Here is a 6,000-nt window from a genome sequence, read left to right as displayed (position 1 = left end):
ACTTCTCTTCCTTGATTTCTGATCTACGATTTCCAGCCTTATGCCATCACATTCCAAACTTTCATCTTTTACCTCTCAGCGTCTAACTGTGTTTGTCAAATCAAAACAAACAGTGGTGTGATTTATAGCATGGATCAAATGGGATACTTACTTGGTAACCCAATTTTGTACTAAATATGCTAAATTAAAATTTAAAATTTTGGAGCTTAGTCAAGATGTTGGCCATCAGACCCATCAAATGAGGCAGAGACCATGGCTGGATCTCCTTAGGATAGCAGATAACAAAGTGACTGCACCTATAACTTAAAATCATAACCAGCTGGCATCTCAGGATGAATGAATTTGAGCCAGAAATTGCTTTTGTGAAAGTCAGTGCTTAAACAGATAGTGTGCAATATGAAAAAGTAGAAGGGGTGTTGGTAAGGTCATCATATATTGAAAATAGAGATTCTTTTCCAGAGAGATTTAGACTAACTTTGAGAATCAGTGAAAGGAGACTAAAAGGCATTCCCAAGTGTTCAAAGTGAGTTGGACAACATTTTCAGTTCTTGAATGATGAGATATGATATAGAGGACACACACCTCAGTATTTCATATAACATTTTTATAATTATTGTGGAACTTTCCCTGAGGGAAATGAAGACACAAGAAGAAATGTGGTTTAACCAGACTGCTATGACTTTGAGAAGTGAGAGCAGGAGGTCTTGAGGTATTCACATCCCTAACCTTTTTCTTACTTACCCTAATCCCTTAGAGACATGAATAACACTCATTCTTACCTTATCTCACAACATAACTTCTACAGTTATCAATTTTGAAAAAGGATGATAACCTTAGTACAGAGTCAAGTTCTCATAATAAAAATTCTCCTCCGGGTTTAGGGATCATGGTAAATTATCTGTGGCTATTCAAGTTCAACTGGCTTAAATTCCAAAGGGCCCTTCTAAAGAGATTTCCCTGATTCTCCTCATTGTTGAATAGTTCTCAACTATTTCATGCCCCAGTAGGCCCGCATTCCTATTTTAAGTGCATATCTGGGTAACAGATTAAGAGAGAAATGATGGAGATGAAGTTTAAACTTGCCAAAAGGATTTTTCTTTTAATTTGACATCATTTTCCCTGTGTCTCCTCATCAATGCATAACTAGAAAAAACTTGTGGGTCAAACGGCATTTTTATGCTCTTAATATATTCCATGTCCACATCACTTACTCTCTGTTATCTCTACCACCTCTTTGATCTATCAACTGTTCCTTTCTCTATACCAGGTGAGCTAGTTTTTAGCTGAAGATAGGGCCTGTTGTTCATCTGGGAATCATTTGACTATCCAGTGTTAAGTAATGGAGCTGCTGTATTTTTGCTTCACCTGTTATATGTGTTTCTATCTTTGTAATTGAATTTCCTGATGAAAGTGAAGTTGCAGTGGGGACAGATGTTCTTAAAATTAAAAAAGGAAAAAGGTTAAGGACAAAAGAACATGTATAAACATGGGGGTGACTTGCATTGTTAAAAATGAAGTTTGTGTGCCTTGGATTTCATACATATTTCTGATTAAAATAAACCAAAGTGAATCTCGGATTCCAGTGAAACTTAACTTTCTTGCAGAGACAGGAGAGAAGTGGGTGGGAGAAACACATGCTGGTAATACCTGGCAGATCTTCTCTGCAACTAGTCCCAGTACTATCAGCGACTCTTCAGGAAAGTATCATGCTGAACTCAATCAAGGGATTATAGCAAGAAACGTCTTTGAACAGAGAGTTGAGAAATGTAGGTTCTTTCTCCACTTCTAATGCTCTGACTCTGGCCCAAATAGGATGTATTTGCCTTCAATCAGATTCTTATTGCTATGCCATAAATTAAAATACAGTAAAATAAAATAAATTAAAAATAAAATAGAACAAAAGCTCCCCTGTGATCTCCTAATCACAAAATACATTTTAAGTATTAGTCTTTCTCACCATTCACATTGGTTCCACCCATCAGTTTTATCTGAATTTGGCTTAAAGCTAAGAATACATCTTGTCTTTCACTATACATGATGGATTCCAGATGTTTAGATTAAGTAATGGTTCTCCCCTGTAGATATAACAGACCATAGCATCAAGGTAACTAGGCAAAATGAGCAAACCAGGGCCTGCAAATTATCTTAATTATTTCAACTATGAGAAAACAGAAAAGCACTGGGTAATACAACAGACAGCCCTTTCAAAGAGCAAACAAAAAATCCTGGTTATTTACTTTTAAGCCAAACCTGCTCCCTGCAAAGTATAGTGTGTGTGGAATAATTCAGAAGAAATATTGCATACCATTTTCATGATTGGTATTCTCTGCCTAGTCTTTAACATTGCTGCTGCTGCTGCTAAGCTGTGTCAGTCGTGTCCGACTCTGTGCGACCCCATAGATGGCAGCCCACCAGGCTCCTCCATCCCTGGGATTCTCCAGCCAAGAATACTGGAGTGGGTTGCCATTTCCTTCTCCAGTGCATGAAAGTGAAAAGTGAAAGTGAAGTCGCTCAGTCATGTCCGACTCTTCGTGACCCCATGGACTGCATAGCCCACCAGGCTCCTCCAACCATGGGATTCTCTAGGCAAGAGTACTGGAGTGGGTTGCCTTCTCCGAGTCTTCAGCATTGAGTAACATACAAATAATAATGCTAATATTGATCTACTATTCATTTTTTTAAATGATGTTCTATAGCTCAAATATCGTTGCTGAAAATATAGATGTGCTTTTACATCATTCAAGATTGCTTCCAGCATTTGAAAAGTCAGTTACAAATACCACCACTGAAGTGAGTCAGATTTATACATCAGACACATATACAGAGATGTATGGAAACAAATCTATATATTTATTTCTACTTTCCATGATTAAGAGAAAGTACAGCTGATATTCCACTTGACATAGAATTATCCAAGTATGGTCTTCCAGGCCTTGGAAATTGGAGTTAAATTGTAGTTTATGTCAATGCTGTACCAAAAAGTGAATTCTGCCCCAGCAATCTCCTGTGGTTCTCGACTATGCTGTAAATTAATCTGTCCAAATCATTGACACTCATCCACAAAGCACAGTTGGCAGTCTCCTTTCATGCACACCAAAGAGCGTAATATAAAAATAAATCGTAATGTCATTAAAAACATGCTAAAATAATATTTTTCCCATCTGCTAAGCCCAGCCCCTGTGGTAAGTGAACTAACAGGTATCCACACTCACATTTGATGAACAGATACTGAAAGCAATTAATTAACATGAATATGACAGGAGTTGATTGGATTTCTCTCTTTTAGACATTAATCAAAGCCCAAAACAGAACACATTCCTTGTATAACATTCAGACTTGTGGGTCTTCAAATGTGGCTGCTGTAAAGCCCATTTCTGTCTAAATATTTACAACAAAATGAGTCTGCTCAAAAGGGATACTCTATGTGCCAGGTTCTACACTGCCAAAGTCATGATCAGCAGACCCATCAGCTTGACCTGCCTCATTTTCCTGATATGCAGACTACAAACAAGGACAATCCAAGGGTAAAGTCCAGTTTTTTTTTTTTTTTTTTGCACTCAACCTGTCAGTTAAAAATAAACTTTACTGCTTCCTCCCCTTTAAAAATTATAGACAAATATGTACGTCTTAAAATGTTATGGTGAGGAGTATTAGAAAATTCAAAAAGAGATGAATCTTGGCATTAGAAAGCCCCTAATTATCTTTAATATCATCATAAATACTTAGGGGGAATACTAAACTTTTATAGAAATAATTGGAGAATGGCTTTAAAATGTTTCAATAAATTAGTAAGTTAGAAAATAAGAAATCTAGCAAAAGTATCCTTCCCAAAAGCTCAGGCCATGAGAATTTTACTGGTGAATTATTTCAAGCTTCCAAGGTAGAAATAATTCTGCTCTTACCTTTTTTTTTAAAGACAGAGAAATAAGTTAACTCCTTAAAGACCTTTCAGAAAATCATCTTAACAGTGAGTTTTCATGACTTCTAATGTGGAGAGAAATCAAGTTAGGGCATGAGAGACAGTGGAGAAAAATAAATTAACTGATACCCCTCTGTATTTAGTGCTCTTCATTTTCAATTGACTCTCAGGAGGTAAACCTAGGTAAAGGGGAAAAGAAATGCAGACCCAGTTACACACTAGTAGAAAAAAAGGAATGAATATAAAAAATGAGATGTGTGATTATACTTAAAAATAGTATGTCTATGTCTCTGAGAAAAAATAGTCATGAGTCCGTGCTCAGTTAAGCTGTTGTGTGCTGAGGTTGTTCTGATAGTGCAGGCAGAATTGAAGGACCTCGCAGGGAGATGAAATACCAGAAGGAAGAGAGTTCCTTGGCATTATCTCTCCTCTCCTCCTCTCTCCTACTTCTCTTTCCTATCTATCCCTCTCTCGCACACCTTCTTTCTGTGTTCTTCCTCTCTCTTTTCCTTCCTTTCATAAGCTTTTCTTGGGGCTGTACTGGATGTAATTGACCCTGTGAATAGAACAATCTCTAACTGACTGCTTCTGTCAACTCTTCCTACTGAATGGATATCAGGAGGGGAACCCATCTTGAGTGGAGGCTCAACCCATGGGCATCACTACAGGCAGATCTTCAGTTGCTGTCATGCACCTGATTTAACTGAATTCTGTCTATCTATCTAGTTACCTCCATTTGAATCCTTTCTATGTCAGTTAAGCCCATTGGTGTCTGTGGCAGTAGTATTTTCCAAAGATGACTAAATTAATATCTCCAGTGTTACATGTTCTTCTAGAACTCCTATTCCCTCCATTAAGAGATGAAATTTTGTTGCCTTGTTGTTGTTCAGTCCCTAAATCATGTCTGACTCTTGGTGACCCAATGGACTGCAACATACCAGTCTCCTTTGCCCTTCATTCTCTCCTGGAGTTTGCTCAAATTCATATCCATTGAGTTGGTGATGCTATATAACCATCTCAACCACCACTGCCCCATTCTCCTCCTGCCTTCAATCTTTCCCAGCATCAGAGTCTTTTCCAATGAGTCGGCTTTTCATCAACCAAAATATTAGAGCTTCAGCTTCAGCATCCATCCTTTCAATGAATATTCAGAATTGATTTCCTTTAGGATTGATTGGTTTGATCTCCTTGCAGTCCAAGGGACTCTCAGGAGTCTTCTGCAGCACCACTGTTCGACTGCATCAATTCTTTGGCACTCAGCATTCTTTTATGGTCCAACTCTCACATCTGTATGTGACTACTGGAAAAACCATAGCTTTGGCTGTATGGACCTTTGTTGGCAAAGTGATATATCTTATTTTTTTTTTTTTTTTTTGAGAGAATGCTCTAGTTTTTGTAATCAAACCCATGTAGATAAAACCTTACATTTACAGTGAGCTGTGTGTGTTAGCAGCTCAGTCATGTCTGATTTTTTGCAACCCCATGTACACTCACTAGACTCTTCTGTCCATGGAATTCTCCAAACAAGAATACTGGATTGGATTGCCATTTTCTTCTCCAGGAGATTTTCCGCACCCAGGGATCTAAGCGGAGTCTCCCACATTGCAGGGAGACTCTTTACCATCTGAGCCACCAGAGAAGCCTTATTCAGTGAGTTGCCTCTGTACAAATAGAGAAAATTATGTTTAGCCTTTCTAGACCAACATGACTATTAATTTCTGTACAATGCCAAGCTGACAAGGTACAATGGGGACACATTTTCCAAAGTTGACAGCACAGCTAAAGTTTACAAAAATGCATATTATATATTTTTATACACACACACACACACACACACACATATATATATGCACAGAGAGAGAGAGAGAGAGATGGACTCATGAACTGTAACTCACCAGACTCCTCTGTCCATGGAATTCTCCAGGCAAGAATACTGGAGTGGACTGCCACTTCCTAATCCAGGGGATCTTCCTGACCCAGGGATTGAACCCAGGTCTCCCACATTCAGGGCAGACTCTTTACTGACTGAGCCATCAGTTCAGTTCAGTACAGTTCAATCACTCAGTCTTGTCTGACTCATT

The sequence above is a fragment of the Bubalus bubalis genome, chromosome 14, assembly GCF_019923935.1.
Source record: "Bubalus bubalis isolate 160015118507 breed Murrah chromosome 14, NDDB_SH_1, whole genome shotgun sequence".
Taxonomy (NCBI): Eukaryota; Metazoa; Chordata; class Mammalia; order Artiodactyla; family Bovidae; genus Bubalus; species Bubalus bubalis.
The sequence above is the reverse complement of the archived record's forward strand: the minus strand, read 5'-3'. Positions refer to the sequence as shown.